Below are 11,990 nucleotides of genomic sequence, written 5' to 3' on the forward strand. Positions count from 1 at the left end.
AATCAAGACTTAAACAAACATAGTATATACATATATACAATTGCGCATTAGATCTTAAGCGCATTTACTCTCTCCCAAGGTAGGCTCGCTGGGCCTCCCTTGAGATTTTGTTAACCAATTTTGCGAAATTGCTGAACATTTCGCTTTCTGTTAATATTTCATTAACATTTCTAGTACGCAGAAGCTGCCTCTCCCCTGAGACAGCCTGTTCATATATTGGGCACTCGAACACTATGTGTTCTGGCGATCCTTCGTGGGCACCACAGTCACACTCCGGTGTTGGCCTTTTCCCTATTTTATGCAGGTACGTGGGATAAGGACCATGTCCCGTGAGGAAGTGAACTATGCCCTGTGAGGGCTTCATTATCTTGTTATTTAATCTTCCCCTTACTGTGGGTATAAACCCATGGACTCTACGGCCCGTACTGGATCCATCCCATTCGTCCTGCCAAATGTCAAGCACTTTCTTGCGAATGGCTTTGACACTTACCAGAGGAACGCCCATTATATCTTGTACCCTGTCGATGTTCTGTTTGCGCAGCCAATAGAAGGCTGCGTGCTGCCTTATTATTAGGTCTAATGGACATAGACCCATAATTACCAACAGTGCATCTGTTGGACTTGTGTTGAATGCTCCAATGCATCTCAACAGAACGTTCCTCTGTATTCGCCTGACAGCAGCGGCAGGCCGCACCAGAGCTAACCTGTGGGCCCACACACTGGATGCGTGCCCTACTATTGGTGCCAATATGCTGTTATGGTAAATATTTATTGCCTTTAACGGCAGATGGAACCTTCTTTGTCCAATTGATATTATCTTATTGAACAAAGCTAGGGACTTTGTCGTTATTTGCTCGATATGCGGAATGAAACTCCAATTCTCATCTAAATATACCCCAAGGTAACGGGCATATCTCTGTCGTGACACTGCTTGCCCATTAATTCTGACTGTTGGGTCCCTATTTAACTTGCCTTTCAAGAGCATATATAGGGATTTTTGTGGTGCTATAGACATTTTAGTCTTTGTACACCAGTTGGTTATTATATCAATAACCAGTCGTGATCGGTCCTCGATCACATTGCGAGTGTCACCTTCTACTAGAATTGCGAGATCATCCGCATAAGCAACGACTCCCAGAACTGCAGTCTCTCGCTGCAGGACGTTCAACAAAGGTTCCATGTTAATATCCCAGAAAATGGGACCACACACCGATCCCTGGGGACAACCACGGGATACTCTTTTAGATACGACGGCTCCAGGAGCCGTTATCTTAGCAGTCCTTCCATCACAGTAGGCCTCCAGACAGCCATACAGCAGCTGCGGGCACCCAATCTCTCGCAGGCGAGAGAAGAGTGCCGGCCACCACAGGTTGTCGAAGGCCCCTGAGATGTCTATCATTATGCCAAGTACATACTTTGATGTCGCAGAGTGAACAATTCGGCAAACCTCATTGATCGCATCCTGGGTGGAGCGACCCTTTCGGAATCCGAACTGCCTATCACTCATACCATACAGAGTTCGATGACTCTGGAGACGGTCAGCCAGCAACTTCTCAAATGCTTTGCCCATTACATCCAGCAGACAGATAGGCCGATAGGATTTCGGCACTGTTGGATCTTTATCAGGGCCTTTCCTGATAACTACAACTTCTGCAGTTTTCCACTTTAGTGGATAATAGCCCCTTTGTAAACAACTGTTGTAAATACGACTTAGTGCCGGGGCGACCAAGTGTGCGAGTCCCTGTAAGATCTCCACAGGGATCCCGTCAGGACCAGGCGCCTTCTTCCTTGCAAAGGTGTAGATGGTTGCTTCTACCTCCTCTGCTGAGAAAGGGCACACGTTTGTATCGTTAAGATACGGAATCGACAGCGCCTGCCGTATGTCCCGCTGTTCGTGCGAGTCTTGGTCCTCAATGTCATCAGGCAATAATGTATCCAACAGCAACCTTGCTGTTTCTTCCCAATTCTTGGTCGTGTCTCCATCCCCAGCACGTAGCGTAGACAGAATCATGGGCGATCTTATTTTTTCTCGAACGATTTTGTAAGGAACTCCCCAAGGGTCTGTTCCCAGCTGATCGTTCACAAATTTTTCCCAGGATTGGCGCCTTGTAATGTCCAACTGATCCTTGTATCTCTGCTTCAGACGACGATAAATACGCAGGTGGTATTGTCGTTCGTCATGGGCAAAGCTCCTTTGGTAGTTGCTTCGCGCCCTTCTGACCGACCGTTTGAGCACAGTCAATTCAGGGGTCCATGGGATGGACTCCCTGCAGATGTATCTCGCTATTCGAGGTACAGCCAGTGTGATAGCCGTTTGCGCGGAGCTTACCAGCTCCTCCACAGCTTCATCAATATTACCTATGTCCTCTCCGAACTCGGGAGGACTGAACACCTGCACGAGTCGGTCCCAGTCTGTCCGAGCATAATTGAAGCGTTCCACCCATTCGCCTGGCACATCCGCGATGGTCGGCGCTATATCAAATGTTATACAGTTATGGTCACTGACAGTTAGATGTTCTCTTACTTGCCAGTTATGGACGTGGGGTGCTGCCCTCTCGCTTGCTAGTGTGACATCAATATTTGATGTTGCACCCGCCCTCCCTGAGTAGGTCGGGGGGTACCCAGGCAAGTTTAGCACATACATGTGCGTTTCCATTATCAAATCCACAAGCTCCGCACCCCTGCCGTCCTGTACATCGCTGTGCCAGAGTGGGGACTTAGCATTAGCATCAAGAGCTACAATTATAGCCTGCCCGGCTAAAACTCTTAGTATCCAATTCAGCTGATCAAGATAAATCTTGATGTCATGTCTGAATTGGCAGTAGACGTTTACAACGTACATACTGTAAGACAGCAGATTTAGTTGTACAACTATAATATGCTCAGTACAGAACTGATTTAATACCGTAGTTTTAATAGTTTTATTCAATACTATAATTGCACTCATGGGGTTCCCACCTGAGGATACCACCTGTGCTGTTGCGGGAAAACCAGGGACTCGACCCGCACAGGAGTTCGGTTCTTGTATCAAAAGAATATCAACTCCTTCTTGTTCCGCTACCTTCCGTAGCTCATGTGCAACCATCTGGCTGCGCATGGCATTGACTTGTACCACTTTAAATATCGCCGTAATCTGTTCTTTGGACAAGTCTGTCTAAGAACATTCGGTGGGTTGGACAATCTTTAGGTCCACCACACTTGCGGCCTCGTCTCTTGCATGGTACACATACTGCCGCTTTGTCCTTATTAGGACAGCCGTTCTTAATATGTCCAGAGAGGCCACAATGGCCGCATATGATATCAGGTTGCGTACAATACTTGTTTGTATGATTAATGTCCTGGCATTTAGTGCATCTCGGCACTGCCAGGTAATCTTTTATATTCAACGCAGAGTAGCCAACATACAACCGACCCACTCTCGTTAGTAATTTCCATAAACCTGGCGAGACTTCTACCACGTGGTGTACTGTCAGTTTCCCACGTGGTCCTACTTTAAAGCGTAGCTTAAATTGTTCATCGAATTCTCCTCTTGACATGTTCACGTCAAAATTTTGCGTGTAAACTGCGTCTAGCAGATTGTCTGTTGTCATGTACGTAGGTACGTCATACAGACACATCAAAGGTCGACGCTTGCGAGGAGGTTCGCACTTCACTTTATTGCTCAATTGTTCATTGCTTAAAATCTTTTGGCAGTCCTCTTGTGATGCCGTTTCTACAATGAGCACATTCTTTGCAGTGCGTACATTGTTTATCTTTATTTTATCCTTCTTAGGATCAATGCACTTCTCAAATGCTGACTTAACAGCCTTAATGTCATCACCAGGTTTAGGCTTAATGAACACTGTGGGAGCAACTTTCTTAATGTTGTCCTGTATGGTTTGTTTCGCTGTCGGTGCCTTGGCAACTGGGGCTCTAGCAACCGCAGCATAAGACCGGGCCGGTTGACCTCTAAGTCTTTCATTTTCTTTCTCTAATTCTGTTACCCTACCCTCTAACTGAGAGTGGGCGATTGCCCAGTTGGCCACAAAGTCCCTAATATGGTTTATAGCATAATTGCTTATCTTACCATTTTTAATGCTAGTATCCAGCAATCTCAGAAATTTCGAATGTCGCTCAGCGACAGACACATTCTCGAGGCTCGAAACTTCGCTAGTATCTAACGCATTAACACTCTCTTGATTTTCCGCCATTGTGATAATTAGAGAGTGTAAAAGTGGAGGCCCGTCTCTTGCCCCGGACCGGCCTCTCTGGCATGGGGGGGAGGCTATATGCAGCTCGCTCACCGGTCCCGCCCCTTGACCAAGAGCTATCAGTAACTGAGCTGCCAGGTTTAGCACGCCGTGGGTACAGCGCACTAGTCCTCTTCAACAGCCACACCACCACAGTTTTCACCCGCTCCCTTATCGGCGAATGCCACCCACATTCCGGGAGAGCGGATTCACTCTCCGTCCTTCGCCCCCTACTGGGCCAGGTTCCCACCAAAGGCCAAAGACCCGGTCCTACTCAGGTGCCGGGCCGGTCCCCCAGACGTTCGGAGGGCTGGACCCATCTAACCTGACCGGGGACATGTCACCACGCCCCGGCTTGGCGGAGCATGCCTTGGGGTCCAAGACAAGGCGAGTGGCCTTCGCCGACTTGGGGCAGGATCCCACCACAGCGAATGCAGCTATCAGAACCAGTGTACAAGTTGTTCAGCACACTGTCGCGCCCCTACCCTTCAGTTGCCCGAAGGCTTAACAGCTCCACCTCAAGAAGGCAGGTAAGGGCACTTGAGAAGGAGAGGCTGTTTGAGACGCATCCTTCCCCATACTGCCTTTTACCAACCGAGAGCCCGCACAGCTTGAGGGCTCACAGTATGAGACAGCTGGAGTAGATAGGGACAGCGGGAATCTCGTTAATCCATTCATGCGCGTCACTAATTAGATGACGAGGCATTTGGCTACCTTAAGAGAGTCATAGTTACTCCCGCCGTTTACCCGCGCTTGCTTGAATTTCTTCACGTTGACATTCAGAGCACTGGGCAGAAATCACATTGCGTCAACACCCGCTAGGGCCATCGCAATGCTTTGTTTTAATTAGACAGTCGGATTCCCCCAGTCCGTGCCAGTTCTGAGTTGATCGTTGAATGGCGGCCGAAGAGAATCCGCGCACCCGCGCGCCCCCGGAGGAGCACGCTAAGGCGGACGCGGCCTCGCAGCAAGGAAGATCCGTGGGAGGCCAAGGCACGGGACCGAGCTCGGATCCTGCACGCAGGTTGAAGCACCGGGGCGCGAACGCCGCGCAGGCGCGCGCATCCTGCACCGCCGGCCAGCACGAGGCCAACCAACGGCGAGAGCAGACCACGCCCGCGCTAAACGCCCGCACTTACCGGCACCCCTACGGCACTCACCTCGCCCAGGCCCGGCACGTTAGCGCTGACCCACTTCCCGACCAAGCCCGACACGCCCCGATCCTCAGAGCCAATCCTTATCCCGAAGTTACGGATCCAATTTGCCGACTTCCCTTACCTACATTATTCTATCGACTAGAGGCTCTTCACCTTGGAGACCTGCTGCGGATATGGGTACGAACCGGCGCGACACCTCCACGTGGCCCTCTCCCGGATTTTCAAGGTCCGAGGGGAAGATCGGGACACCGCCGCAACTGCGGTGCTCTTCGCGTTCCAAACCCTATCTCCCTGCTAGAGGATTCCAGGGAACTCGAACGCTCATGCAGAAAAGAAAACTCTTCCCCGATCTCCCGACGGCGTCTCCGGGTCCTTTTGGGTTACCCCGACGAGCATCTCTAAAAGAGGGGCCCGACTTGTATCGGTTCCGCTGCCGGGTTCCGGAATAGGAACCGGATTCCCTTTCGCCCAACGGGGGCCAGCACAAAGTGCATCATGCTATGACGGCCCCCATCAACATCGGATTTCTCCTAGGGCTTAGGATCGACTGACTCGTGTGCAACGGCTGTTCACACGAAACCCTTCTCCGCGTCAGCCCTCCAGGGCCTCGCTGGAGTATTTGCTACTACCACCAAGATCTGCACCGACGGCGGCTCCAGGCAGGCTCACGCCCAGACCCTTCTGCGCCCACCGCCGCGACCCTCCTACTCGTCAGGGCTTCGCGGCCGGCCGCAAGGACCGGCCATGACTGCCAGACTGACGGCCGAGTATAGGCACGACGCTTCAGCGCCATCCATTTTCAGGGCTAGTTGCTTCGGCAGGTGAGTTGTTACACACTCCTTAGCGGATTCCGACTTCCATGGCCACCGTCCTGCTGTCTTAAGCAACCAACGCCTTTCATGGTTTCCCATGAGCGTCGATTCGGGCGCCTTAACTCGGCGTTTGGTTCATCCCACAGCGCCAGTTCTGCTTACCAAAAGTGGCCCACTTGGCACTCCGATCCGAGTCGTTTGCTCGCGGCTTCAGCATATCAAGCAAGCCGGAGATCTCACCCATTTAAAGTTTGAGAATAGGTTGAGGTCGTTTCGGCCCCAAGGCCTCTAATCATTCGCTTTACCGGATGAGACTCGTACGAGCACCAGCTATCCTGAGGGAAACTTCGGAGGGAACCAGCTACTAGATGGTTCGATTAGTCTTTCGCCCCTATACCCAGCTCCGACGATCGATTTGCACGTCAGAATCGCTACGGACCTCCATCAGGGTTTCCCCTGACTTCGTCCTGGCCAGGCATAGTTCACCATCTTTCGGGTCCCAACGTGTACGCTCTAGGTGCGCCTCACCTCGCAATGAGGACGAGACGCCCCGGGAGTGCGGAGGCCGCCGCCCCGTGAAGGGCGGGGAAGCCCCATCCTCCCTCGGCCCGCGCAAGGCGAGACCTTCACTTTCATTACGCCTTTAGGTTTCGTACAGCCCAATGACTCGCGCACATGTTAGACTCCTTGGTCCGTGTTTCAAGACGGGTCGTGAAATTGTCCAAAGCTGAAGCGCCGCTGACGGGAGCGATTATTCCGCCCGAGAGCATCCCGAGCCAACAGCGGCGCGGGTCCGGGGCCGGGCCAGGTAGGTCCGTCATCCGGGAAGAACCGCGCGCGCTTGCCGGGAGCCCGAGCGCCCAAAGGGGCGAATCGACTCCTCCAGATATACCGCCGGGCAGCCAGCCAGGACACCGGGGCTCTGCCCAACAGACGCGAACCGAGGCCCGCGGAAGGACAGGCTGCGCACCCGGGCCGTAGGCCGGCACCCAGCGGGTCGCGACGTCCTACTAGGGGAGAAGTGCGGCCCACCGCACACCGGAACGGCCCCACCCCGCGGCGAGTGGAAAGGCAACCGGACACGACCCCGCCGCGGATTGCTCCGCGCGGGCGGCCGGCCCCATCTGCCGAGGGCGGAGGCCTGTGGCCGGATGGGCGTGAATCTCACCCGTTCGACCTTTCGGACTTCTCACGTTTACCCCAGAACGGTTTCACGTACTTTTGAACTCTCTCTTCAAAGTTCTTTTCAACTTTCCCTCACGGTACTTGTTCGCTATCGGTCTCGTGGTCATATTTAGTCTCAGATGGAGTTTACCACCCACTTGGAGCTGCACTCTCAAGCAACCCGACTCGAAGGAGAGGTCCCGCCGACGCTCGCACCGGCCGCTACGGGCCTGGCACCCTCTACGGGCCGTGGCCTCATTCAAGTTGGACTTGGGCTCGGCGCGAGGCGTCGGGGTAGTGGACCCTCCCAAACACCACATGCCACGACAGGCGGCAGCCTGCGGGGTTCGGTGCTGGACTCTTCCCTGTTCGCTCGCCGCTACTGGGGGAATCCTTGTTAGTTTCTTTTCCTCCGCTTAGTAATATGCTTAAATTCAGCGGGTAGTCTCGCCTGCTCTGAGGTCGTTGTACGAGGTGTCGCACGCCACACCGCCAGCCGGCTGTGCACGCTACCGAGTAAGTACCGGTATGCGAACCGCCAGGCGACGGGCGCGCATCGCACGTTTCAGGAGGCGCGGCCGGCCCCACAGGCGGCCGCGACGCTCCCAGGTCTGCGAAGCGGGGCAAACGCCGCGCGCTTCAGTATACGTAGCCGACCCTCAGCCAGACGTGGCCCGGGAACGGAATCCATGGACCGCAATGTGCGTTCGAAACGTCGATGTTCATGTGTCCTGCAGTTCACATGTCGACGCGCAATTTGCTGCGTTCTTCATCGACCCACGAGCCGAGTGATCCACCGTCCTGGGTGATCTTTTCTTAGTTTCCACTGTCTCTTTCAAGACAGTTGCATAGGCGGGACGTAGGCGTGTGGCGGCCCCTGTTCAAGCGTTCTGTGTCCAACGGCCTCACGGCCGATGGGCGTCGTACGGCTCCACACCGGAGCGGACAGGCAGTCGGGCGAAAGTCATTCAAAACCGGCGCCAGGCGCCAGGTGCCGCAGGCCAGCCGCTCCAGCGCTTCAGCGCTCGTACCACACAACATTGGCGTTAGTTTTGAGAAGCACGCGTGGTTCCGCACGCGGCGCACGGCTACTGCGAGCCGTACAGGTAGCGTGTTGCGCGACACGACACGCACATCGAACGACATGCAGTCTAGTCGGTAATGATCCTTCCGCAGGTTCACCTACGGAAACCTTGTTACGACTTTTACTTCCTCTAAATGATCAAGTTTGGTCATCTTTCCGGTAGCATCGGCAACGACAGAGTCAATGCCGCGTACCAGTCCGAAGACCTCACTAAATCATTCAATCGGTAGTAGCGACGGGCGGTGTGTACAAAGGGCAGGGACGTAATCAACGCGAGCTTATGACTCGCGCTTACTGGGAATTCCTCGTTCATGGGGAACAATTGCAAGCCCCAATCCCTAGCACGAAGGAGGTTCAGCGGGTTACCCCGACCTTTCGGCCTAGGAAGACACGCTGATTCCTTCAGTGTAGCGCGCGTGCGGCCCAGAACATCTAAGGGCATCACAGACCTGTTATTGCTCAATCTCGTGCGGCTAGAAGCCGCCTGTCCCTCTAAGAAGAAAAGTAATCGCTGACAGCACGAAGGATGTCACGCGACTAGTTAGCAGGCTAGAGTCTCGTTCGTTATCGGAATTAACCAGACAAATCGCTCCACCAACTAAGAACGGCCATGCACCACCACCCACCGAATCAAGAAAGAGCTATCAATCTGTCAATCCTTCCGGTGTCCGGGCCTGGTGAGGTTTCCCGTGTTGAGTCAAATTAAGCCGCAGGCTCCACTCCTGGTGGTGCCCTTCCGTCAATTCCTTTAAGTTTCAGCTTTGCAACCATACTTCCCCCGGAACCCAAAAGCTTTGGTTTCCCGGAGGCTGCCCGCCGAGTCATCGGAGGAACTGCGGCGGATCGCTGGCTGGCATCGTTTATGGTTAGAACTAGGGCGGTATCTGATCGCCTTCGAACCTCTAACTTTCGTTCTTGATTAATGAAAACATACTTGGCAAATGCTTTCGCTTCTGTTCGTCTTGCGACGATCCAAGAATTTCACCTCTAACGTCGCAATACGAATGCCCCCGCCTGTCCCTATTAATCATTACCTCGGGTTCCGAAAACCAACAAAATAGAACCGAGGTCCTATTCCATTATTCCATGCACACAGTATTCAGGCGGGCTTGCCTGCTTTAAGCACTCTAATTTGTTCAAAGTAAACGTGCCGGCCCACCGAGACACTCACTCAAGAGCACCCTGGTAGGATTGCAACGGGGTCCGCCTCGGGACGCACGAGCACGCACGAGGCGCGTCGCACGCCTTCGGCTCGCCCCACCGGCAGGACGTCCCACGATACATGCCAGTTAAACACCGACGGGCGGTGAACCAACAGCGTGGGACACAAATCCAACTACGAGCTTTTTAACCGCAACAACTTTAATATACGCTATTGGAGCTGGAATTACCGCGGCTGCTGGCACCAGACTTGCCCTCCAATAGATACTCGTTAAAGGATTTAAAGTGTACTCATTCCGATTACGGGGCCTCGGATGAGTCCCGTATCGTTATTTTTCGTCACTACCTCCCCGTGCCGGGAGTGGGTAATTTGCGCGCCTGCTGCCTTCCTTGGATGTGGTAGCCGTTTCTCAGGCTCCCTCTCCGGAATCGAACCCTGATTCCCCGTTACCCGTTACAACCATGGTAGGCGCAGAACCTACCATCGACAGTTGATAAGGCAGACATTTGAAAGATGCGTCGCCGGTACGAGGACCGTGCGATCAGCCCAAAGTTATTCAGAGTCACCAAGGCAAACGGACCGGACGAGCCGACCGATTGGTTTTGATCTAATAAAAGCGTCCCTTCCATCTCTGGTCGGGACTCTGTTTGCATGTATTAGCTCTAGAATTACCACAGTTATCCAAGTAACGTGGGTACGATCTAAGGAACCATAACTGATTTAATGAGCCATTCGCGGTTTCACCTTAATGCGGCTTGTACTGAGACATGCATGGCTTAATCTTTGAGACAAGCATATGACTACTGGCAGGATCAACCAGGGAGCTGCGTCAACTAGAGCTGAGCAGCCGGCCGCCCGGGAGTGTGTCCCGGGGGCCCGCGCGAACACGCAAGCGTCCGCTCAATTATTCTGCAAACAGGAGGAGGCTGAGCTCCCCTGCACAATACACCTCGAAACCCTCTCAGGTCCCGGCGGCGCGCAGCGCCGTCCTAAGTACTTGGTCGGGTTCGAGAGAGGCGCAATCGCCCGGAGTTTGGCGAGTAGACGCTTTAGGTGCGACCACCCGTGCTCCCAACTGAGCTTGCCGCTGCCGACAGAGGCCCGGGAGCGTGCTGTCGTGGCATTGCCGGCGGGAGACAACACGCGCCACCTACGGTGACCGGCAGCTCCAACGCCAGCGCCACAGAAGGACAAAAGCCCCACTTGGGTGCCGAAGCGAACTCTCCCAGCACAGCGCACGCGCCAACACGTCCGCACAGCTGCGATACAAACCACCTGCGAGAACCGCAGAGGCGACCGAGCAGCAGACGGCGTCGCGGCGCCGAGCGCCGGGCGGCGGCGCATCCTCAGCGCACACAGTCCTCAATCGGACCAGCACACTGCAGATGTCCACCGCGCTTCGCACCGGGCCCGCGAGGACCTACTTTGGCCGCACGGCGCCGCGTGCAGGGTGCGCCGGCGCGCAGCTGCGCCGCCTGCCGCCTCCGTCGGCCGGCGCGCCTGCCACTGGCCGCCCCCACCAGCCGGCTGTAGCGCGTGCGCCCACGCACCGCGCGGCCAGCACGCCGGGAGGCCCCCCCTCACCGGCCGGGGACGGTCCCACCCAGCCACCGCCGCGTATCGCTTCACACCCAGATGCCATTCACGTTCGTGGGCATGGTGGGTATCGCTGGAACAACCGGTTGGTAGCTCAACCGATCGTCGCCATCACTGATTCACCTCTAGCGAGAACAACCGCACCACAACGGTTTACCAGTTGTTCATTTGCATAACGTCACCAGCAAACGTAGGCGTCCATCGCCATTTGCAAATTCAACGATTGTTGCATGCCTGTGTCAGGTGTCACGACACACTATGTCTGCCCACATACACGCAACAACATGTGCACGCTTCGCGAACACGTGGAAGGTGGCCCCCGTACGTATGCGATGTCCATTGCGCGAACGACTGTCAACCGGCCTCTGTCGCATGTCGCAGATGTGGAACGCAGTGCACCATGCTATCACGGTGTGTGAGAAGAGACGACTACGTCTGACAACACGCGCCACTACATCAACAGACGGCTCATGCTGATCGCCATCCAGGGCATACCACACTGCAATCCAGCTCTTATAGGGAGACGACACGTAGCTGAGTGCACAACATTTGGACCGCATGGTTCGCCGTTGTTGGCGCAGTCGTTGTACGGTCACATGTACCACGATGTATCATTCAGTACATGAGGACCAATGTGCAGTACAGTGTGTGATTTGGACGTACAACATCAGCGGACAGTTGACACAGGCCGTACCACAGCGTAGGCTAAGTGCTTCGCACATGCGAATGCCAATGAACAACTGCAAATGCCAATGAACAACTGCAAAGGGCATTGAGCATGTACGT

The 11,990-nt window shown here is 54.3% G+C and overlaps 2 non-coding genes and 1 pseudogene across 2 annotated transcripts; all 3 read right to left on the reverse strand.

Moving 5' to 3' along the window:
• Positions 1-4,850: 4,850 nt before the first annotated feature.
• On the reverse strand, positions 4,851-7,827 carry LOC124578184 (annotated as a pseudogene).
• Positions 7,828-8,015: 188 nt separating this feature from the next.
• LOC124578167 lies at positions 8,016-8,170 on the reverse strand. The gene has a single exon (XR_006972700.1). It is a non-coding gene; the product is annotated as a 5.8S ribosomal RNA (ribosomal RNA).
• Positions 8,171-8,521: 351 nt separating this feature from the next.
• Positions 8,522-10,431, reverse strand: LOC124578156. Its single transcript, XR_006972690.1, has one exon. It is a non-coding gene; the product is annotated as a small subunit ribosomal RNA (ribosomal RNA).
• Between the last annotated feature and the right edge of the window lie 1,559 nt (positions 10,432-11,990).

The sequence above is a fragment of the Schistocerca americana genome, unplaced genomic scaffold, assembly GCF_021461395.2.
Source record: "Schistocerca americana isolate TAMUIC-IGC-003095 unplaced genomic scaffold, iqSchAmer2.1 HiC_scaffold_274, whole genome shotgun sequence".
NCBI classification, from domain to species: Eukaryota; Metazoa; Arthropoda; class Insecta; order Orthoptera; family Acrididae; genus Schistocerca; species Schistocerca americana.